The sequence below is a fragment of the Terrapene carolina genome, unplaced genomic scaffold, assembly GCF_002925995.2.
Source record: "Terrapene carolina triunguis isolate 2854851 unplaced genomic scaffold, T_m_triunguis-2.0 Scaffold42, whole genome shotgun sequence".
Classification (NCBI taxonomy): Eukaryota; Metazoa; Chordata; order Testudines; family Emydidae; genus Terrapene; species Terrapene triunguis.
In genome coordinates this window covers 6,818,044-6,843,076 of record NW_020664393.1, presented here as the reverse complement: position 1 = coordinate 6,843,076, position 25,033 = coordinate 6,818,044, and the positions used below count along the sequence as shown (strand labels likewise).

Sequence of the window (25,033 nt, the reverse complement as noted above, 5' to 3'; positions counted from 1 at the left end):
GATCAGGCAAGAAGCTGATCGCTGATGTTAAAAATGTTTAAAGTTTAAAAAATAATTGCTCCCTGCCAGGACACAGACTGCCCAATGAACTCAATCACAGTCCTAAATAGGGAGCAGAAATGCCCTGCCCCATGGATGTGGAACAAATTAAAAAATAATAACCTAAAGCTGGCCCTTTACTTTATGGGGTGACAGTCACACCATACCCAACCCCCACTCCATGGAACCAAACACAGGGCCAATTTCTGCTCACTAATGCACACACGTGAATCTGTTCTCATTGGCTTTAAAGGAGAGCTACATATGCATTCAGGGCTCAATATTTATGAAGGTCCCATTGTGCTTGAGGCCGCGTGCGTGTAGGATATAAGGGGGAGAAGAGATTCCATTTATTCTCTCCTTATGTTCCCTTACCTCACCTGGAGCTGGGAGCCATGTCTATAACATCCATACAGTGTGGTCCTATCTGTCTTTGTGCTGCAGTAGTCACAGCTGCTCCTTAGAACCGGATCAGAGCAAAAACCAAAGCAATAAAAAAGGGTAACAAGTGCTATTGCTAGGTAGACAAATTTTCAAAAGTTGCCCCAGATTTTGAGTACCTCCATTTCTGGATGTTCAGCTTGCTTTTCAGAGATGCCAAAGGCCCACAAAATTCTCTTGTTCAGCTTTGAGGTGCTATTCAGCACATGACCTGACTCAGTGTAGAAAACAGAGGAGCCTCCATCTCAACTCTCCTTTCTTTGGGTGGGGTGAGGGGCTCAGAGCAAGATGCTATTGTTCATCCTGCACCTGCCCCCAGCCTCTTTTCTTTTCACAGAGCAACATGTGTGACTTTTTGGCAAAAGATTCTATTTTTTTCTTCCCTCTCCTTTACCTATTGTGTTCCTGGTTTTATCTGCTCTTCCTTTCCCTCTTTTGTGTGGTAGGAATTTCTCCTCCTTATACTTGGATTGTCGTTCCTGTATGAAAGGTGTAAAGCCCAGGAGTGCTGTTAAGAGTGGCCAATGGTCTCACCTGCCAGCTCGGCTGCTACCTGTGGCACCTGTGGGTGGGATTTCTCTCCGATTGCTCTTCCATAGGACTTGCTCTCTGGTAAATTTGGAAGCACTGCAACCACCACCTCCTGTTAACTCCCAAGTTCCAGTCCAGACCGAGGGACTCTGTGGGTTTCATTTGCTCCATTTTTGCCAATGATTTAGTTGACTTGTGACATACAGGAGTACTAGTAAAAGTCTCAGCTGTATTTCCTGGCTCTAATCACCTGACAAGGATCAGGCTAATAGCCTTGTCAGATGGCAGAAGTCAGGATTTACCAACTCCAGTGGCTAATTTAATAGTAGACCCTAGTCTAAATGGATAAACTAAATTAGGTTAGAGAAGAGGATCCAGAGTTAGACCTAGTTTAACCTGGTGCAATTTCACTGAAGGCTTTTCTAAGAATAGGTGCAGTTCTTACACAGAGAAGCAATAGCTAGCAGTTGGCATCCTTTCTCCTATTCTTTCCCAGTTTCTCCCAGTAAGTTCTTCCCTAAATATAAAGTTGACAGTAGGGTGACCAGATAGCAAGTGTGAAAAATTGGAATGGGGGTGGGGGTAATAGGTGCCTATATAACAAAAAGCCCCCAAAATCGGGACTGTCTCTATAAAATCGGGACATCTGGTCACCCTAGTTGACAGAGACCATTGCATTATCTACAGGCAAACTCCATTGTATCTTTATGACAATTCAATAACACAGTTCCCTTACGAGAATACTGTCTCTAGCCCTTGCTCGGCCACACAGAGTAAGTCCCAGGCATGCCTGTTTGGATTTTTAAGGTCTGTACAGGTTACAGCTCCAACTGCCGAGAGTGGGAGGCCAGGGGCTGCATATCTGACCCATTGTTAACAAAAGACCCAGAGCTTGCAGGACGTGAATGAAAAAAAAATCCCTTTGAAGTTAATGGGAGTTTGTCTGGTAAGAACTGTGTAAGGAACTCTGAATTTGAGCCCAGCTGACTTTCTCCCTGAATTTGGGTCCCCTCTGAAATAAAATGTCAGAGCTCTGTGTGCAGAAATGCTTCCCCCGGCTGCAGTGATGTGGTGCCTTTTCTGTAATTTCATGGAGAGGAAAGATAAATCACTCACTGTTCAAAGGGGAAGGTTTTAATGGTAAAGCTTGAACTACTTGAAGAGTTGCTAAAAAGCACCGAGCTATTACAAATAACAGATGACCCCAGCGTGTTTACAGGGCTGAACATGCTCCCATGCCTGCTTCAGCTGCACTCTTGTGGTTTATGACCTCAGCAGAGCCTCCTTGAGAAAATTATGGGCTTGCCTTCGCTCTGGGGCCATTTATGAACCAGGCGTCTTCTGGCGCATCAACAGCTTTCATGTTCATTGCCTGGTTGAATTAAGTACTGTGTTAAAAGATGGAAAGCTCCACCAGCCCACATCAATGATCACCCGGGACTAAGTTTAATTCTCAGTCGCCATATTGTTTCTGAACAATTTGATGCTGCGGTTGGAGTTGAAGACTGAAAAAAGTAAGAATGGCAAAAATTGTTTTCCTTTAGTGTTTTATACCCTCTCGCTATATATATAGATGTGTAATGTTTTATATCACAGAGCTCGCAGCTCAAGTGTCTAAGATGATCACAAACACTATTGTAACTGACTCTGCTTAGGCTGACAGCAGGGTATGAACCCAGGAGGACCTTCAGTGCTCAAAGCATGAGCCTCTACTGCTTGAGGTAAAGGGCTGTAGCTTCATTAATTAGAGGCAGAAGTTGATCCATAAACCTCTTATGTGGACTGGCCCCTAGAAGGAACAAACTCCTCACTCTGCTGCTACTGTGGGTTACAGTATTATGCAAGGAGTTTTATCTTCTACCTCTCCTGCATGCCTATTCCCTACCTGTAACTTCATCTCAAAGACTATAAAAGTAAATAAGCTAATGTGTATTTTCTTAATTCTGTAAAACAGTCCCTGTGCTTTGGGTGCACACTGAGACCATCTTATGGCCTGGACTCCATTATTCTCTAAAACCTTAGAGGAAAATCCTGAAGCATATTATCAGTCTCCGTTTGTGCACTGGGCAACATTTCCCTCCTCAGTCTGCATTGTTGTTCCCTTACCTGCAGTGTGAACTTGTCTGATACCCTATGTCTATGTACTCATGTCCCATGCAGAACTTCTGTTGTCCTCATGGCCAAGAGTGGAAGAACCATAAAGTATATTCAGGGCTGGCACAGAGAATGGTGCCAGCAGAGCTGCCCAGGTCATCGGGGCACTGCAGCGAGGATGAGGTTTAATATGCACGTTTAAATGCCACATGGTTGGGAGAATAAGCAGCAGCTAGAGATCTCTGGATGATAACTGAAGCCCCTTGGGAAATGGGAGGTCTCCCTGTGCAACGCTGGGATACATAACTGCTCCCTGCCCTTCCGTTTGATATGTAATCTTGACCCACTGTTCCCCTAGTTCCCTCCATAAACACTAGTTCTCCACTTCGGCATATGATGCCTGCTCCCCTATTCCATGTCTCCACGCTACTCTCATGGAAATAAACTCACTTCATCCTCAGCTGGCATGGCATTTGCATGGGGTGGGGTTAGGTGGGGGAGAGAAAGTGTCACACTGCATCTTGGGGCTTTCAGCTGGGAGCAATCACATGGCTTTGCAAGGGGCCATGCATTTGCTTGAGTCAGCCCTGTTTATATAATAGTATAACTGAAGAGGTTGGCAGAAGGGCATTCTAGGTGAGGAGCCTGGGCTCTGGCCCTCTCTTCTGCCTGTTCACCAGAGCCTGGAGTTGCTGATCTTTAGGACACATGGCCAGACACTCCTCTGGGAAGACTGAGTGAGGAGGGAGAGGGGGGTCATCGAGAAGTCTGTCATGCAGGGTATGATGGAGGCAGGGCTGTGATGAGAAGGTTTTCTGGGCATGGTGCAAATTTGTTAAACTTGCTCTAATATTCTTTATTAAGGTGTGTGTTTTAAAAACCTCTAATGAGCTTAGAGAACAAGTGCACAGTAAGCCTAATTACATGAATAAACAACCAAACTCTAACACTGGTGTCCAGGGTGAGTTGTTCACCTATCACTGCTGGGTCCAGTTCTCCAATTTTTTAAAATTGTGATAGCTTAAAAAAGGGGAGGAGGGATAGTTACTGGGAGACAACCAGTAATACAGTATAACCTCATAGTTACAGGAATGGAGGTTGTTCATAACTCTGAACAAAACATTATGGTTGTTCTTTCAAAAGTTTATAGCTGAACATTAACTTAATACAGCTTTGAAACTTTACTATGCAGAAGAAAAATGCTGCTTTTCATCATCTTAATTTAAATGAAACAAGCACAGAAACAGTTTCCTTATCTTGTCAAATCTTTTTTTAAACTTTCCCTTTATTTTTTTTAGTTTTCATTTAACACAGTGCTGGGCTGTATTTGCTTTTTTTTCTGCTACTGCCTGATTGTGTACTTCTGGTTCCAAATGAAGTGTGTGCTTGACTGGTCAGTTCGTAACTCTAGTGTTTGTAACTCTGAGGTTCTACTGACAGTTAAAACAAGCAAGTGAGAGTTAGTAGATATGTGCTGTCTTCCCAATGCTACCATTATTCCTGGCACTGTGGGATCCTGGCAGGGCCGGCTCTGGCTTTTTTGCCGCCCCAGGCAAAAAAGCCTCCGGCTGCCCTCCCCCCCCCACACGGGGGGGGGGGGGGGGGGGGGGGGCCCCCGGGGGGGGGGGGGGGGGCGCGCGCGCCCCCCGGCGGCCAGAGTGCAGGGGGCAGGGCGGCGAGAGGGCAGCGAGCTCCGGCAGGGGCTTGCCGCTCTCCCCGCCCCGGCGGCCGGGGGGAGGGCGCCGGAGGGGGAGGGCAGCCAGAGTGCCGGGGGGAGGGCAGCGAGCCCGGCCGTGGCCCCGCTCTCCCCGGGGGCCGGAGCGCCGCGCCACCCCCCTCCAGGTGCCGCCCCAAGCACCAGCTTGGTGGGCTGGTGCCTGGAGCCGGCCCTGGATCCTGGGCAAATCAAATATCCTCCGTGGCTCAGTCCTTCTATCTGTTTAATGGAGATAATGATACATATACTTTTGTAAAGTACTTTGAGCTCCATAGGTGAAGAGCACTGGATAACTGCAAGAGATTATTACTCACCTTTGATCTGCTAGACTAAAAGGAGGGAGGCAAAAAGTATTAATTATGATTGTATCTCTCCCTAGCTTGTTTTAAGGAGAATTCCTCCATGTTCTAATATGCTTCCACCAGTCTTGCTGCAAAGGAGGCTTTGCTGACTTCACCATGTACTCACAGCCCTGGTAGTATCAGGCAGACATACCTGAGGATGAAGCAGTGAAACCGGTGTCCTTACATAAGCTGCCCTCACAGCTTTAATCTGCATTCCCAAGCTCATGCTTGTGCATACATTCCCTGCAATGAATCATCCCCAACTCTTTCTGACCAGCTCCTCTTGTCTGTTTTACAGGAATGCTCACTGACAGGGTACCTTGAATGGAGAAAGGGAGCAGAGCAAACCATGTCACTTCACCGAATGATGCCAGCTGGGCTGCTCACCACCCCATCTGACTAAAAGTCAAACAAATAAAGCAGCTTCCTGTCATTAAGTCTCTCAGAGGAAGCCTCAGTCCCACAGGTGCCTTTGGCCCAGAAGACAGCCTATCATGGACCTGCGCAATGTGCTCCGCATTCCCACTACCACCTCCTCTTCTCCTTGGAGGAACATGTTTTCCTCTTGGTTTCTTGCTGGGGAATTTTTCCCTCTGGTTTCAAAAACCACCCGGACCAATGTAGGTACTTTTCCTTCTCTGACTTCAAGGTTCAGATATTTGAGACTGGACAATGATATGGATTTTTTTTTTTCAAAAACTGCTGTGGTTTTGCTGCTACACTAAGAATCGTGATTTGCATTGTATGGTTTTGGACCTAGTCACGTTTTGATGGGGGAAAGGGGTTTTACTGGAGTAGCAACGCTTCAGAGTCATCTCTGTCCTACCCATGATGCACTTTTAAAGGAAGAGTTAGAATATTTTATTGGCTAATATACTTTCCTTGTTATTTTTACAAAGGCCACCTTTATTCTTTTTAATGCCATATTTTCAGTGTTACACTTTTATGGCTTTTAATTTTTGATTTGACAGATGTAAGAAGCAGCATGAATAGTTTATACTGTGGTTTTTCAGAGCCTGAATGCCAAGAGAACTCAGTAAATGTTTATTCTTCTCAGCTTTCTCTTTAAATTCCCCTAAATAGCGCCCCATTTGGGAACAGAGCAAGAGTGTTGAACTAAAGACCAAAATTCCCTCAAGGTGTAAAATAATCTGAGGGGAATATTTGCTGGGCGTCACGAAAGACTTGGATGAAATTTCAACCCTGATGGTTTTCAGTGATCCAGGAAGCCAGTGAGACAATCTCTCCATATGCATAGCCCTTTCATGATAATTAGAATGGTATGGACAAACCAATGAAAACAAGGGGTAAAGTGAGAAAGATCCCCCATGATTCTGTTTCACTGTTTGCTTTCTCCTGTCATGGTTAAGAGAAATGTGCAATTCGATCCTCAATCAGTGGGTGGAGGATAACAGGGTAGAATTTACTTGTGTGCACTTGTACAGTTGTAGCCAAGAGTCCAAAAGTACACTAGAGCATGTATACTGGCACTGAATTGGTAAGACAGTTGTGGAGTATCCCATTCTGACAAATACAAAAAAGAAAAAAAAATTCAAATCACCTTGTGATTCAGTGTAACTGTTTACTAACTTGAATAAAGCAATTGTTCACTCTCAAGTGTTCAGAGTACACCTCTTCTATAAGGCTGCTGTTAGGAACTAAGAAGCAGTTTGCAAAAGAAGTGTCCCTATTAGTCTCAGTGAAGTTGGGAGCAGGGTATCAAAGCCAATCACACCAGAGCCTTGTAGTGATGGTGCACTATGAGCACTATGTATATACTGTATTTCTATATTTTCCTTTGTACAAAGTCACTTAACAAGTCAAGCTACTGTTTTACAGGTGCTCCTTATTTATTAGAGCTGTGAACGCTTGGAAAACACACCGGGCGAGCAAGCTCGCTTTTTAAAAAATATTAAAAAAAAAAAAAAAAAGAGCTCCTGAGCCTAGGGGAAGTTACTAAGAGCTACCAGAGAAACATCTCCAAGAAAACAAGAACACGAAGCACTTCCAATGTGCTCACTTTCTTTCTGGGCTCACAACACTTCTCTCTCTCCCTGACTGGTGTCAGATTGATTAAAAGAAAATAAATCTCCAAGAAAAAAAATGCACTTAAATGTGCTGTTGTTTTATTATTATTTTTTCCTGTGCACATAAAGTTGTTCTTTTCTCTCCCTGACTGATCACAGATCAAGCAAAATTCAAGCTGAAATCTAAAAAACAAAAACACCCTGACAAGTGTTATTTTTATTATTACTTGTATTGTGGTACTGCCGAGGAGCCCTAGTCATGAGCCAGTAACTCACTGTGCTAGGCACTGTACAAATACAAACCAAAAAGTCAGTCCCTGACCCCAAAGCTTACAATTTAGGTATAAACCAAGAAACAACCATTGGAGACAACAGACAGATGGTTCTTAGAAGCTGAATCTATGTTCACTCTATTTCCTCTCTGATGATTTCTCAGTTTCCATAGTGATCATGGAAGGGAAAAGCACTTCAAAGTGTTGAGTTAGGCCCTGATCTTGCAAAGAGCTCCATATGGTTGGACCATTACGCTGGGCAGAGCCTCATTGACTTAAATGGAGCTCTGTGCAAGTGTTGAAGCCTAATTGCCCTTCACTGCAGGATTGAGGCTTCAACTCATTTCTTCCATCTTCTGTAAGGACACAATTCTAAGTATCTTCACACACTGAACTCTCATCTAAGTCTTGTAATATCTACACACATTCCCACGTATTAGGCTCTGAATAATATCATACAGTGGTGTTCACCTTTCAAGTGTTATCCTATGGATTCACGAATGTCGGTTCCTCACTGTTAGAGGACTTTGAAATGTCTGGCGAGCTCTGTTGCTTTTGAAGGCATGATTTCATTTACGCTTCATGGTAAGCACAACAAGCAAGGTACTGCGCATGCCAGCTCTGAAGGAACTGTACACCAAAGCTTGCCTCCCTAGTAAGCAACTTCCTGTATCTTTAATTATTTAATCATCTGAACTTGGCGATGACAGGATGGCTGTGTATATTGATTTTGCTTTTGTTAGTTGTCCAGGATTGTTAGCACACATTTTGAACCTTCTGAAAACCCTTTTGTTTTCAAGATTACAATCTCTCTCTTTTTCTCTGTAATTATTTTTTCCAGAAATAAAATAAGTAAAAAAAAAAACATAAAGTAAGCAAGAGGTTCAGAAAGCAATACAATTTGAAGGTGGGCTACACAAAAACTTTGGATTTGTGAAAATTTGCCTAGATAATATTTATCAAACCATCCCAATTTCTAAACCAGAGTTTGGGTAGTCTGGTTGGTTCACTGTTTGCCATCTACAGCTGTACTCCAGTGAAGAAGTGTCTGAGTACACATGAAATTTCAACTAACTGTAGACCAAATGGTATGATACATCATGCAAAGGAAAACTTTTTTTTTTTTTTAGCCCAAATTCATTCTTGGTACGAACCCAACAAAATGAGTGAAATTACCAAGGGATACATTTGTTTCTTTGTGATTAATGGGATCTCAGCAAAATAGCACACCATTTTGATCGCTCACTATTATTATTATTTATTACACACAATATAGCCACAATGACCAAGCCAGTTTTTTTCTGAGTTTACTACCTAGAATGCAAACAAAGAAAGGCAAGATGCTCTGAGAGATGCACAGGTAGGTTCCTACCCGTAACAGAAGTCATTCCAGTTCTTCCAGTTCTGAGATACATAGAATCTCTTCACAAGGTGAATAGAAGAAGCTTTAGATAGGTCTCTAACAAACTGTATCTCAGGCCTGCATTTCTTCATGCTGCCATTGAAGTTAACGAGAGGTTTTTTGTGAGACAGCAGCATAGGCTCTCATTGAATAAAGGCCTGTTTCTGCTCTCATAGAAGGCAGGACAGAGCCCTATAAACATCCTTAATTAATTACCTTCTGTACTGACTGTGGGGAGATTCAGAATGAAATAAAAAATGTAAAAATATTTACTCCGCTTTTGTGAAGTAAAATGTCCTATCACATGAAAGTATTTCAGTAGTTTTTCCCTTGCTAAATGTTTGAAATGAATTTGCTTTGTTCAAATAGGCACTGTGGGCCAAATTTACCAACATAATTATCTAAATAGGATATCTCATTCCCAAGGCCTTACTTGGACATCCAGATACACACTCGCCCAAATACACTTGCCCATTTGGAGTGCCCATCTATGGAAGTGGCGGCCCAAACTTTGATGCCTTGCTTTTAAAAATGGGCTCAGAATATGTAGTGAGACAATCACAAGGCTTCATTTAATAACAGTTATGACACTCTTATTTGTGTTCAAATGAAGAGCCAAATTCTGCTTTAATTTACTCTGATAAATGTTGGTTTCAGTGGAATGATTCTGGATTTACAGAGGTGTAACTGACAGTGGCATTTGCTCCTAAGATGACTTTATTTTAGGCCCCATCGCATCCTGATCAAACCCGACTGTACACTTGGGTTGTGTGTGTCCACGGACACTGCACCGAGCATACAGCCCTATCTGTTGAGGGCTTGAGTCTGATCTTAATTGCACTGGGTGCAAGGCAGGAGCAACTCCCTCAAAGTCAATAGATTTGAGTTATACTGATGTAAGCCAGAAGAGATTCTAGCCTTGCAAGTCTGTCTTATCTGTGCAGACGGACGATGCCCCTTGGTAGAGTATTTTGAAGTGTGGTAGAACAAGTACACACATATGACATGCCATTGGTGCCTCATTGATAGAACAGTGTCTGCTTGTGCATGGCATGGGTGAGAGAAATGCAAAGTTAGTCTGAGCACTTCTGGAACTTTGACTTGGAAGAAGAGGACACACTAAAATCAAATTTAAATAATAATAAATAATAATATCTGTTATTCTCTAGACATAGTCTAAAATATTGCCATTCATAAGAGCTGTAGGATACTGTAGTAGCAAAATACTGCAGAACTTTGAGTGATTGCTGTAGTCATTGTTATAAGGACATACTCCTGAGCCTGTAGGCATTTTGCATCTGGCATGGATAATAAAGTCAATAGACAGTCTCTGGGCTTGATTCTTCACTGTGTTTACTCCAGTTTTACATGGGAGTAACTCAGTGAAGTAATGCAGTGGGGTATCAGGCCCTCTGTGGTAGCCAGGCCTGAAAGTTTGGCAGTACAGCCCACTGGATAGAACACTGGACCGGGAGTCAGGAGAACTGGGGCTTATTACCTGGTCAGTCACTGACTTGCTGTGTGACCTTGGTCAGGTCACATCACTTCCTTGTTCCTCAATTTCCCAATCTTTAATTTCCTGGCCTCCGCCGGCAGAACTTCATTGTCTTCAGTCTGAGCACCAAATGAAAAATGACTTCGCAATCAGGAGTGTGACCTTATACAAATTAAGTGCAATAATCATCCAAGACACTGCAAGATTTTAACTGCTTAAAGACGGCAAGTGAGGCTCAGGTAGCATAAATGACTTATACATGTCACCCACCTTTGAGAATTAATAGTACTCCGTAAGTGCAAAGTGTGAAGAATTATTAGCTACTAATTGTTATTATTAGTCTGGGCCTTTGAAAAAACACCTCAGTGGTATGTATTAATGGATTATAAATCATTTCGTGCTCCTCTCCTCCCCCTCTACAGTGCTCTTTTTAGTGTACAGGTAGCTTTTTAAGGAATGAACAACTGTCTCCGCTATGATGGAATGTTCCACCAGGAGAAAAAACGAACCCACTCAGCAGTCATTCAGGATGCCGGAGCATTTGGGGAGTGGCTGGAGCAGTCACCAGGAGCAAAACAGAAGTGCCTCGCAGCCCTAGGGAAATCCTGCCGGTTGACTTGCTGGTGGAGAGGTCCAAAGAGAGATTTACAAGCAGGGTCAGGTAGAGGAGCTTGACACAAAAGGGTCAGAGAGGAAAGGAGACGGGCCACAGGCTGATTGTAGGTTGACATCCAGAGAATGGGGGTGGGGAGTTGAATTTCTTAACAATGAGAATTATAAAATCATTTCCTGTGTTAGGGGTTAGGAAAGAGAGAGGAGGACCCAGAGATCTTCCACACAGAAAACAGCTTTTGTTAAGGCTTTTGGCCTAAGGAAGCTGGGGGTGGGGTGAGGAGGGAAAGTGCTGGCATATTTTTGGCTCTATGCCCTGGACAATATTTCTTTTTAATCCCAGTCTTTATATTTCAAAATAAAGTGATCATGAGGCAGCAACAATGACGAAAAAGAGAGTTAAAATTTGGTTGGCTTTTCTTTCCCCTCTATCCCCCCATTTTCTGCCATGAAACACAAAGTATCTCCTTTATTATATACAGTAGCTGGGTTAAGCCATCAGACCAAAGGCCAGGAATGCAACAAGATACTTTTATACTTATTGATCCTTTTTTAGGGAGATTGTTTTCATGAAAGTTTAATTCACCTTTTTAGTTTATCGGCTACACATTTTATCCTGCTTCTTTGTGAAAAGCTAATCCAGCAGTAGGTTTTAGTTTTCCTGGTGTAACTTTTCAGAAATTGTATATCTGCATAGCAACCTCACTACAGGCAGCTTATGGCAGGGTATCACATGTCAGAAAGATGAAAAGAACTCCAAATCTGAGCTGCACCACAAATGTGCGTCCCTGATTCTTGGACATATATATTTTCTGTACTTAATATAAGTGTCAAGGAGGCAATTTCAAGGCCAGAGTGGTGCAAACTTTTATCTTGATGACAAAAAAATGACACAGGACCTCAGTTCAGGCCTGCGTGGACAATCAGATGTGAAACAAAGGTTGCCTTTTTCCTCCCCTGACCCCTCCACCCCCTTGTCACTGTTGTCTGCTTCCAACTGCAACCTGAGCCTGGATCCCGAGCCCAGTGTCCAGATTAGAGATTGTTGACTAAGATTTAGTGGTGAAACTTGAGCCAGACCCTGTTGATGGCACAGCCTTGAAAGAGCAAGTTTACTTAAAGCCAAAAGAGAGATTACATGTCAGACAAGAACCTGGCTTTTCTTTATCACAAACTTCCTGATCTGCCTCTGTTTTAATAGTTTAAAAAAATGCCCACTTTCAATTCCTTCTATATGGTGTCATAAATCAGGAAATTAACAAGTGTGTAGCTGGCCTTTGCCACAGTCAGAGACAATGAGGTTTCTGTGTTTTTAACCAGTGGGTAGCACTTAACATAATCAATGCAGAGCTACGTGCAGAAAGGATGAAAAATGGGGGCTTGGTCTCACCACTGACAAGGTATTTCTCATCACCAAGCAAGCTGCTTTTATGAGAATATGACATGCCCTGGAAGCTTGCTCTCCATTTTGCAGGAGAGTCATTAAAAGAAATCATTGCATCTTTTTTTTCCCCTTTGGCATGCACGCTGCTTTTCCTTGGCTTCTGATTTCATCCATCTTTCAGGCGCTTCGTGCCTTTGGTAATTTATGTGCAAGATTTTTCCAAACCTCCAAATGTTTTTCCATTTGGCAAACTCTATCCTGAAGCCTCCACAGAATGTAACTGTAGAGTTTTCTTGTACTTGAAAACATGAGCTCTGTTAGCACAAAGATGCATCTAATACTTGTAATCCTGTATACCGATGCTATGTATTTATACAGAGCAATCAAAGGGGTCATTCCCTCCAATAAGTTCTTACGAACCTCATTGCTATCGTCCCCTATTTTTTATATAATAGAAAGATTTCTGTTACAAGAGTTGTTGTTTTTTTTTAACTGTAAATTTTGGAAGCTTCAGAGTACCATATGGAGAACTATTTTATCCTACTGCTGGTGGCTTTTGCAGTACTGACTATAAATTAGCTAATTGTCCTTATGTCTGGTGCCATATATTATCATTCAGACTTGTCATCCCTTACACCAAAGTCCTACAGAATTGAATAGAAGGTGATAACCTTGCAATCATATAGAACTTAATAGAAAATTGTCTCCCTGCTGTCGAATTCTATAGGATGGCTAAGAAACAACAGACAGGATTTCATTCTCCATTAAATTCTATAGCTTTCAGAGTAATTTTTATAGAACTTCCCTGGGTTTTATCCTTATTAAACTCCATAGGATTTTTCCACAAGCGGTGCTGATTAACAGATGCTCAGGCTGGGATCTTCATAGGAGCCTAAGGGAGTTGGCGCTCAAATGCCATTCAGTTTCATGAGACCTGGGCAGTATTAGTGGGAGAAGCGATCACTGAGAACCTGGGTGGATTGGCACCATAATCCAGCTTGACACAACATTTTTCAGAAAGGCAAATCTTGTGGACGATTTCATGAAATGTTTTCTATAATTTAATCCATTGAGTGACATCCAAAAATGCTATTGTTGAAAAGGTTGGGAATACGATCAAGATAAGACAGCTGGTTCTCCTCCAGTCTACACTCATGGGAAATTATAGGAGAGTGAGGAACAACAGCAGTGGCTTTTCGTGTATATATATATATATATATTTAAATCACTGTGTAAAATACAGGATTTCCCTATAACACATTTTGATTTCTTGAACTAATTTAATTGAACTGAGCAGCTGAGAAAAACATTTAACAGACCAGGCAGCTTTTACTCAGGCAATACTTACATTAACTTAAATAAGAGTTTCGCCTGTAAAGGATAGCCCGATTGGGCCTAAAATACACTACTTTTCCTGGGTCATGCTAAGTCACTTATATCTGTATACCTACTGCTTAGTAGTCCTGGATATAAATGTTAATTGTGTATACAGAATCCTGGAAGAGGTAGTTCTCATCTACAAATGCTTACCCAAAATATTGGACTGAAACAGAACTGACATGGGAAGAACTATATACATTTTGCTTATGAATGGCCAGACTCTGCTCTCTCTTGATGTAAATCCATTGACTTCAACAGATTCACATTGGTGTAAGAGAGAGGAAAACCAGGGTCAGTGTTAGTGAATTTTTAAAAGGTGGCAGGAACATGAAAATGTCGGGTGTTGGGGTAAAATTCTGCTTTCACTTACATCAATGTCAATCCAGAGTAACTACAGTGATGTCAGTGGAATTGCTCTGGCTTCGCACTGGGGTAGCAGAGAGCAGAATTTATTGTATACATTTCCTTTTTCACTCTGCTGAATTACAGTGACAGCTCTCTGGAGAGACACATGACATCCACATTAATAGCAAAACACTTCATTGTGATCAGCGCTATTACAGTGAATTAATTAATTTTATATCACTTAAAACAAACTATTCCCTGACTAAATCATTAAGAGTATTATTGGCGTAGGCGTAAGAAATGTTTTCCTCTTGAGTAATTTACTTCCTCTTAAGTGATTTTGGGTGTTTGTTTCTCTTATTTGATTGATAAAATAACCTGCTCAATTATCAACATATATTAGAAAATAATATCCAGCCAGCGAGGAAATGAAATGTTTGGGGAATGCCACACAGTAGGTGCAATGGCATGGACATAGCAGGATTTAGTCTCACCTAGCAGATCAGACTGCAGTATCGCAGTGCAGCATTTTCCTATTTATATATTTCATTTTGTTTTGTTTTTCACTGGCTGTATGATTTTCCTGCTCTCTCAAACTCCTCCACACTGCATCCAATTTGCTCCTCCAGAACTAATCGACTAGTATAGCAGGTCACTACCCCTGCTGAAATCAGCCAACAAGCCGACCATAACCCCAGCAGATGTTTGCGTTTTACAGGCCAAATAAGAGCCTTACAGACCAACCAAATACCAGCACCACAGATGTGGAACCTGGCCACTTGACACCAGGAACACAAAGCACTGTCCTGTCCAGCAGTGCTGGGGCTTCCAGAGGAGCAGAAGGTCTGAGAGACTAATTAGCCTGCAGAGCCAACATGTGGGCCCATGCGCCATCATTCTGGTGTGTGCAAAGTCCTTTAATGAAACACTGCATGAGTGCAATCAGATGAGGCCCCTTTCTAAGTTCACCTTTGAATCTGGCAGTCACCTGAGTTCATTATGTTCCCTAAATGTGCCAGCATGCCATGTGGATGTTCTGCCACTGATTGCCGGCTGGATCAGCAGGACTGAAAGGTTGCTATCATTACTACAACCGGAAGAGTGCCTGCAATTTAAATGGCTGGGAAGAAAGAATCCTATAACCCTGACACACTAGAGAAGATATTTCTATTTATTTATGACATATTTCTAGTAAACAATTTACAGCCCGCCGTGGAAAGTCAGAGAAATTGAAGATGGTGGGACCAGTACAGAATGCAGCTTTCTTGTTCATGGCACATATTATGTTTCCACTTGACAAGCAGAACAATGTTGTGTTATCTTCTCTGAGGCTACGTCTTCACTACCCGCCGATCCGGCGGGTAGCAATCGGTTTATCGGGGATCGACTTACCGCGTCTCGTGAGGATGCGGTAAAATCGATCCCTGATGGCTCTACCGTCGACTCTGGAACTCCACCTCGACAAGAGGCGGTAGCGGAGTCGGCGGCAGCGCGGCAGCGGTCGACTTTCCCGCGTCCTCACCGCCAGGTAAGCCGACCTAAAATACGCAACTTCAGCTACGGTATTCACGTAGCTGAAGTTGCGTATCTTAGGTCGGAAGTCCGCTGTAGTGTAGACCTAGCCTGACAGAGATTCTTCAGGGTTAAGATTAACACACCTTTAAATCTCTTCACGCTCCACAATTCCCAGTCATTCCTCTGGTAATAGGCCTAAAGTATCATTAAAGTCTCTTTCAAAGAAGATCTGAGGAGACATTAGTGGTCAGTGTACACTAAAGTGCACCGTATGGCCCCAAATAAGCCATCAGTGTCACAGCTGATAACATTCGTTTTCAGAATGGATTTTTCTTTATATCATTTATGAATTAAAATAATTTAAGATGTAGAAATGGAGACTTTTCGTTTCACTGCGTCTGGGCTTACTGGGCTTATTTGTGGCTCCCTTAGGACAGTTCTGCACCCCATGATGCCTTTAGAAACAAAGAATGGCATTAGTAAAGACCACATTTGCAGCTTTGATAAAAACCACAGTCTAAACACAACTGTATTGTTACATGACCTGACAACCCCCAGAGCAATGTATTTATAAAGGGGCCTTTTAAGCACAAAAAATCTAGCTAGGGACAGTACGCAGTAGCAAAGGGGGATTTATCAATGACTAGCTCCCTACACAAATACGCTCAGCTCACCAGTGAATGATCTTCTCCGTTGCACTTGAGCGCAAGTGCCTCATTTCTCACAGAGCTCCTTGCATTTGCATGTCACTTGAAATCACAGCCAGGAAAAGCCTCAGCTCTCCCACCCGGCTCTGTATAACACCGGGAACAAATGCTGGCCATTGCTGGGATAATTAGCCAGGGCTACAATGCCCATACATGGATTTCCTTCTCTTTAAAAACCTTGGTCTAAAAAACCAAATTCTGTCTTTCAACTGGAAAACAACTGAACCACAGCTTGAGTTTAACAGCTGGTTTCTTCTTAAAAATAAAGCAAACGCCTTTATTTTGTTCAGTTATTATTCCTGGTGAAGTGCCCCACTCTGACTGCAGCTGCAGAAAGCCTTTGGCACTGGGGCGCCACCAAGCGGTGCTCCTTGCGCGCGCTTCCGGGGCTGCGGTGAATCTGCCTGTGGCAGCTGAATCTTCCATCTGGTGGCGAAGGCTCCGTCCATGAAGACAAATTGAGTGCACGAGGAATCAGCCAGCGTTCCGCAGTTAGCTCTGAATTAAATGCGTTCTGGCTTTTGTCTTTATAAACCTGAAAGCGTCTGACGCGTCTCATTGCCTGTTCTAATTAGGTAGGAAAAGGGCAGAAATGTTGCCTCTTAGCCACACGGTGTCAGCAGTGGGCTTGCAAGGCGCCAGCTCCGGGAAAGGACTGCATTGCCTTCAGCAACGGGTGCTGCACTGCAAGGGTTAGCCCCTGGAGCCGACTGCTCCTCGCGGACACCTTGCTTAGTAGCCACACAGGGGGATATTTGGATCTAAGAGCATTGTGGTGTATCTTTGCAGGACTGGTGGTTCTTCCTTGTGGAGGTTAAAGGTTAAAAAGGGACCGTTGCGTGTTTTGTAAAAAGAATCATTTATCCTAGTCACATTCACCTCAATTCTGATTAAAGAATTAACACTAGAGAAACGTGGATGGTCATTCTACAACGATTTTGTTTCCTTATAGGTATAGCTGAATGGCCATCTGAACTGGGGTGCGTAACACGTATCCTTCCCAGGGGAAAGGCAGCTAATCAGACAAACAGAAAGGCTAACATCCTCAATAAACCCTAGTAAAAAAAACCATGTTCCATACTGTTTATGCCCATTGTCCCCACATCATCTGCATACTGTTGTATTCACTCTATTTCTCATCTACTTTTTTCACTGGTTATTTTTACAGTGTATCATTGTAGTTTTCTTTTTATAAACCCTTCTTAAATACTGGACATGAATTAAATGTAGGCGTTAAAAACAATAACAACTGCTTCTTATCACGTGTTGTACATGAAGTGTGGAGTTTTTTCAAAGTGCACAAGTGATTTAGGAGGACAAGTCCTATTGAAAAAAAAATTGATGGAGCTTGTGCTCCTAAGTAATTAAATTACTTTTGAAATCCACACCCTATGGGCCAGATTCTCAGTGGGCATAAATCAGTATCATTCCATAGACTTGGATGGTGCTACAAGGATACACATCAGATGAAGATTTAGACTAAAATATATCACATTTTAAATACATTTCTTTTTATTTGTAGGAGTCAGGAAATGACTGAGTGACTCACTGGTTCCTCAGGTATGTGCCTAAGTCAAGGAAGCAATACGTCAATACTGATTAGTAGGCAGGAGCTGCCAGGTGAGTAAGTGTTCATAGGGTTTGGCCATAAGTGATTTAGGCATCAAAACAACCTTGCCTTCCTCACACAAGTGTAGCAGACAGAAATGGGTAACAAGAATGATTAGAGGCATGAAGAGACTGCCATCTGAAGACAGACAGAGAAGAATGGGACTGTTGGGTTTACAGAGGAGATGAAGAAGAGGGACTTAATAGAAGTCTCAAGTAGAATGGTATAGAGAAGGTAGATCGGACACCCTCATAACACAACAAGAGGACACTCAAATGGAGAGACAACAAATTAAACCTTAATGAAAGTTTGTTTTTAAACATACTATACACTTAACCTGTGGAACTCATTGCCAGAAGATATTGGGGCCAAGAGCTCAGTGGGATTTTAAAAAGTTTTAGGCTTTTATATGGCTAATGAGAAGATTTACAGTTATGTTATAAGGATATAATCCCTCATGCTCTAAGGCACAAGCCACCCACTAACTGACGGGGGTGTAGCGGGGTGGACACCCGTTCCTGCCCTGAGGGGTTGGAAAAGCCCTGCAGAGGGTTGGGGCAGGGCAAGGTAAAACCCTGGCTGATTGGGGGAAGTGGCTGCAGCTGGGCCACACCCCAATCAGAGCCCAGATGGCCTGTATAAAGAGGCTGGGAGCCAGGAGCCCAAGAGTCTCTCTCTGCCTTCAGAGAGAGAAGGGCCTGGCTCCAGGGAGCTAGACAGGGTACCTGTGGTGGACCAGGGCTGGGGAGCTCCAGCCTGGAAAGCCCCAGGTTGCGGCCTAGGAAAAGGCCAGGGGTACTGGGGGTTGCAGAGGGCAGCCCAGGGCTAGACCAAGGCAGCAGGTCCATACCCAACCTTGCCAATGATGAGTGGCCTATACTGCAGTCTGCCCCAGAGAGTGGGGGCTAGTTGGTGACTGGCAGTGGCCTTATTGTGAGGTGGGGTTAGTGGGTGGGGGTTCCCCTGGGAGGGGAGATCTAGCGTGTGTGTGGGTATTGCCAGGGGGCAGCACCCAGGGGAAGGGACACTGGGGTCCTGGGAGGGACACGGAGGTCAGAGAAGAGGACAAGGTGGATCACTGGCCTGCAGAGGGCACTCCAGAGGCTGGTGAGCTAATTCCCTGAACAACCAGCAGGAGGTGCCGCAGGGGTGAGTCCGGACCCTCTACAGGGGATTAAGAAGAGTTATTCTTTAATTGTCTATTAGGGGGATTCTTTGCATCTGCTAATTGCCACTGGCAGAGAGAATACAGGACTAGATAGACCCATCAGGTGCAACAATACCTATGTCCCAAAGTAACCCCATTGAAGTCAATGGGACTACTTGTGTGAGTAAGGCCAGTTTGATTTAGTCTTTACAATATGCTGTAATAGACCTTTATGTCACTGTTGGCATCCTGTTGATGTTCTGTTGTCCCATGCATTTATATTTGTAACTCATCAGTGAAGTATAGGCAGCACCTGACAGTGAATGGTAGCGGTACAATTATTCCCTTGTGTGATAGTAAAACCATCATAACTCACCTGTTGGCAGTAAATGTATCCTAGAAAACTGTAGAAAAATGATGCCTGATATAGCTCACTAGTTTAATAATAAAAAGGAAACAAATTTGGACCCTGAGCTTGGAAAAGTTAATAACCTTTATGGCAGACAGCACATGAAATATACTGTCAAAAATGTGCCCCAAATACAGCCTTCTTCCTACAGACCCTTAATCATAGTTGGGACAATCCCATGCAATATCTTTGGGGACCATACTGTATTAAGTTTATGTATCACTGTGGATCAGGGATAGTATGCAATTCCAGGGCTGAGGGTTATCACAGCTCCACCGGGACCCAAAAGTAGTGGGGAGTGATTACACTGAATCTCTTAGGTTGTAAACACCTTCAGAGAGGCACCACCCTGAGGGGAAGCTTGCTTGGCTCAGACACTTTTTCAGAGGGCAACAGACAAAGAAAGGGCTTTTGGCCTAAAAAGTCTGGGTTTAAACTGACTCGGGGACTTCTTTCTGATCCAGCAAACAGACAGGCCCTTCTGTCCAAGGGCCCCTACCCTTGTGGAAGGGTTGGAAAGAATGAGGACCTAGCAAGCCAAAGAAGACTGAGTGGCCTCTTGTAAGCATTTAGCATATGTTTTGTTGATGTTTTTTTGTATGTCTTCTCTGTAATGCTTTTTCCTTAAGAATAGAATAGAGGTGCTTGCTTAGAAAGAGCTGTGTGGTAACTTGTAACTGCTACCAATACTCTGTTCATAGCCCTTGAAGAGAAAGCAAGGCATAGGAGCTGGCCTTTAAGCAGACTGGCTTGCTGGAGATATTGCAGTGTGGGGCGGGGTATGTGCAGTCTGAAAAGGGAGTGGGACAAAGGTCCATGTCCAGAGACAGGTGACAGCTGGAGACCTGACTGGGCACTCCTGCAGTGGACCATGGAGGGGGAATACAGGTGCAGTTGCCCTGAAACCCTGACAATGGCCCTCGCTTTAAGTAGTTTCATTGACGTCAATGGAACTAGTTATGATGATCAGGCCTCCTAAAGTGAGGCAAGGCTTGCTTTCTTGGGCCAGGACCTACTGCAGTATTCTTTTAGTGCAAGACTCCAGTCCTGAATTCACTGTTCGTGTGTGTGTGTGTGTGTGTGTGCGTTTACACTCAGGCCATAAAGAGTACACATGCACAACCAAATAGAAAGGATTCCTGATGGTCTGGACAGACAGTGATTTTTAATGACTGAGGCCCAGTTTTATACAAGGGTATTTAGGTGCCTATACATGCAGCTAGATGCTCAGTGGGGTTTTCAAATTCACCTCAGTGTCTAACTGCGATTGAAATCACTGGGAGTTGGGCACCTAGGTGCGGTTTGAAAATCCCACTAGCTGCAGCTTTAGACACCTAAATACCTTTCAAAATCTGGCCCTTTATCACTTTTGAAAATGAGGCTAAATTCAGTTAGGCCTTGCCACACTCAATGGAGCACTGCTTTGATACTTTTAAATATCTGGACCTAAATTATTAATTTTTCAGTATTTAATAGTAATCCAACAGCTAGATTTTTATTAGGAATATGTCTAATATAAATCATATCTCGGCCAAATTCTGTTCTCAGTTACGCCCATAGAAATCTAGAGTAACTTCGCTGAGTTTCAAGTCACTGGAGTTATGATGGATTTCTAGCAATGCAACGGAGAGCAAAATTTGGCTCTACACATGTACAAACACACCACATACCTTGCCTAATGTACTGTGATCCTCTATCAAAAAGCAAATCCAAAGCCCCTTGTCAAAGGTATTTGATCAGGAAGGCCCTAGCGGAAAGCCCTGAGATCCAGCATGCAGCATTCTCCCCTTGCTAGCTATGGTGCGGGTCAAGTTCCAGGGTGACATGACGGGGGAGTGGAATAAGAGAACAGGGAATACATCCAGAACTGGTGTTTGGGGTGGGAGTTAGGGAAGACCAGCTCACGTTTCTTGTGGAACATGAGCACAATAACCTGTCATGTGCCCCTGCTGTGGCCTTGGGCAAGTCACTTCTGCTCTCCATGCTTCTATTTCCCCTCCCACCTCTTGTCTATTTAGCCTGTGAAGTCCATCAGCAGGAACTAACTAACTCTTACTCTGTGTTTGTACAGAGGTGTTTATACAAGGGGTCCCCAAACTCAGCTGGGGCTTCTACCATAATAAAACAACTACAGTGAAAATATCTTGTGCACATGAAGCGCCTATCACAGTACCCAAGGAGGACATGAAAGTGCTTCAGAGTGCAGTCAAAATGCTGCGGAACAAGAGCCTGAAGCAGGAACATGAGACTGGTCAAGATGCCACAAACACTGGAAATGAACAGCCCCAAAGGGCCTTCTGAATTGCTGGTGGTTATCTTGAGATTAGAGATGGAAGACCCTCCTTGGGTTAAAGAGCCCAGCCCTGCGTCACTTCAGGAAAGTTTTCGTTAGAGCTGGAGTGTTACTGACGGCTATCATAAAGGCTGCCAAAGTGTTTCTATTAGATTATATCTCTCTGTTTTCAGTTGCTTATAACTATTCAAAAGTCTCACCTAAAGGACTGAAATTTTCCAGGCCTGCTCATTACCTAATGATGAAGGTTATTTGGAAAGTTTGAGGAAAAAAAAAGGTTCAGCTGTTTGCAAGACCACATAGCCCCAGGAAAGGTGATAATTTAAGAAAACAAAATTTAATAAAAGTAAATTGAACTTTTACAACTTCAAAAAAAGCCTGACATTTTGTATTTTGGACAAATGTAACCCACACACCTCCTGGGTGTGGTGTTCTGTCCCATCTAGTGGCGCCAAGACCACTAAGAGATTAATAAGTCTGCTCTACAGCCTTAGCTAAGGGCTAGATGGCTTTTAGCTCACGCAGTAGAGGCTCATGCACTAAGTTCCAGAGGCCACAGGTTTGATCTCACCCACTGACAGCCAGGATCTGTTGGTGTCGCACAAACATTTTTGCTAGTTATTATTTCAAGAGGTTCAGCAAATCCTCCCTTGGGCTCTCCCCATCCTCTGCTTGGCCCACCCCTCTTGGCTGACTCCCTAAACCCAGCTTAGCCCAGCTCCCCTGCCAACTCCTTCCCATCAGCCCACTCCCTTTGGCTGGACCAGTCCCCCCTTCGCCAGCTCCCTCCACTTCCTCCACTCTTGCCAGCTCTTTCTGACTCCTTTGCATGGCCTGGAGCCCTCTCACTGACTCCTCCGCTGGGCCTGGGCCTGGGCCTCCTCGTCACTTCCCTGCCCCTTCTCTGCTGGGCCTGGAGGCCTTTACTGACTCTGCCACCTCCTTCATTCAACCTGCTACCCTGCGTCAACTCCCTTTGCCTCTGCTCAGCCTGGGCCCCTCTGCTTGGCATGGACCCCTCCTTGCTGATTCTCCATTTACTGTTCACAATATGAGAATGCGTTTGTAAGTAGAGTCTGAGCTCTCCCCTGATATCCAGTGGTGAGCTGTGGAAAAGGACTTCAGAAGTTGATCTCATTTGCATGGGCACACCCACCCTGCTGAGGTACTCAGCATGATGGGATTGCTTGCCCAAATTATCACTTGTGGCTGGTGCTGGATCCCCAGTCTCCTTGTTATTGGGGCAGGAGTAATAAAGCGTTGTTATCCTTGTTGTGTGAATTGAGGGCAGCAGAACTGTATCTGGCATACCCCAATGGAGGGACTCACCCTCAACTAAACGGCACTCGCTAGGCAGGGGACATGGGTTCCAAAGCTTAGTGAGTGGAAAGAGAGGCAGGTGGGTGTATCTGATGCTGTGGGTCCTGTTTAAGGGTCCTTGAGACATTTGACTTCTCTCTCTGTGGCATAATAAAAGAGCTGATTTGGACTCAATTGAGAGACTTGTTACTCAAGGCAGAGTTGAAATCACTGATACATAGGTCTAATGCTCTGTTGCAAGAGACTGTCTAGTGTGCACCAGTGATGAGATGACCCCCCCCCCACTAATTGCTGAGAGCTGTGATAAGTGGTAGGCTCTGAAAACATTGTGGTGAACGGGTGGCTGGTGGAGAGATGTGGCTAGTGGAGAGGGCCAAAGCAGAGCCCTGTAGGAGGGCACAGCAAGCAGCTGGTGGGGTGGCAAGTGAGTGCCCAAGCAGCGGAGTGTGTAAGGTGCCTTCTTACCCCCTCTTTGACCCAGGGTGGGAGGTGAACTCTGCAGATGAACCTCTGGACTCTGGGGCTGCACTGACCAAGGACAGTGACTGTGAGTGGGGTGCAGAGAGGGGATGGGCACGTTAAATGGACTTTTGGGTTGCTGGACTAAGACGCTGAGGGGAAAAGGACACTGCCCAACTTACTTAGAGGTGGGTCTTTTGCTCAGCGTTTATGTTTATGAACCTAGTTGTGGTGTTTTCCCAAATTAATGCTGAGTTACTCCCCTCCTTTTACTAAAAGTTTTTGCTACACTCAGACTCTGTTTGCAAGAGGGGAAGTATTGCCTCTTAGAGGCACCCAAGGGGTAGTGTGTAATTGTCCCAGGTCACTGGGTGGGGGCTTGAGCCGGTTTTGTGGTGTATTGTTTAAAAGGAATCCCTAGATATTGAACCCGGCCCTTGTTGCTGCCAACTCTGACTGGCAGAAGGGTTACATAATATATCTGCAGACTATTAAATTCTTTGTAATAAATCTACAATGTAAAAATTAATTAGCATTAATAGAGCTTTTATTAGTGCCAAATGTGTGGTGCCTTCATTGCTCTAAGTATGCAAGCTGAGAATTCAGTGGCTAAGTAAGCTGCAGCAATAAATCACTCTATTTCTGTTTAATTTAGTTTATTTCTTGAACTGGAGAATCTATTGCCCCGGACATTAATTTGAAAATGTTCCTGTGCTAAATTTGTGTGGCAGTTCTGGGTATCTACACAGCGATCTGGAATCTACTGTTGGTTCTTCAGTGAATCAGTTCACCTTTAAAACCTGTATTTCACAAGTCTGTGCAAGAGGAACAACCAGGGACCTCACTAACAGGTCCAGCAGATATTAAAGGAAACCCAGAGTAAGCCATTTACTGTAATGGGGCATTGCTTATGTAACACAATGGCTAGATGTCTTATGTTTCCATCTTGTGGTTGGTCCTCAAGGAAGATAAGAGTCTACTATTGCTAACAGGTAGTAGTTACTCCTTTAGCTCAAGTGATAGCGGCCATGTCCTTTTGGTTGTGTAGGTTCTTCTTTAATCCCAGCTGATAAGCCATGGTGGGGGTCATTACACAAACTCAAGGAACCAATGAACACCCAAATTTAGTTAGTGAAAACACCCAGGCGCGCTGCCAGCTTTTCTGCCGCCCTAGGCGGCGGAAGGTCCCGCCCCGAAATGCTGCCCCCCACAGAGGCAGCGGAAGGTCCCGCCACCGAAATACTGCCCCCCAAATTGTAGCGCCCTAGGCGACCGCCTAGGTCGCCTAATGGGTTGCGCCGGCCCTGAAAACACCAGAGATGGAAAGGCCACCCTCAGGAAACTGAAAATCAAGAATAGAAAAGGATTGGCATAATTGTAGAAAAAGGCTGGAGAAACAAATGGATTTCCAATTCTACCAACACCCTCAATGAATGGATTCCTCTTGCACAAGGGCTAACTCCCAACACGCCCACAGGCATTAGCTAACTA

General features: G+C 44.0%; 1 protein-coding gene across 2 annotated transcripts in view; it reads left to right on the top strand.

The window, feature by feature from the left end:
• The window catches only part of SOBP (sine oculis binding protein homolog), a 133,839-nt gene extending 128,289 nt beyond the window's left edge, over window positions 1–5,550 (top strand). For both annotated transcript variants that reach the window (XM_024202612.1, XM_024202611.1), the window contains one exon: window positions 5,465–5,550. The gene's annotated coding sequence lies outside the window, so the exon portion shown is untranslated. The remainder of the gene's footprint in view (window positions 1–5,464) is intronic.
• Window positions 5,551–25,033: the final 19,483 nt, after the last annotated feature.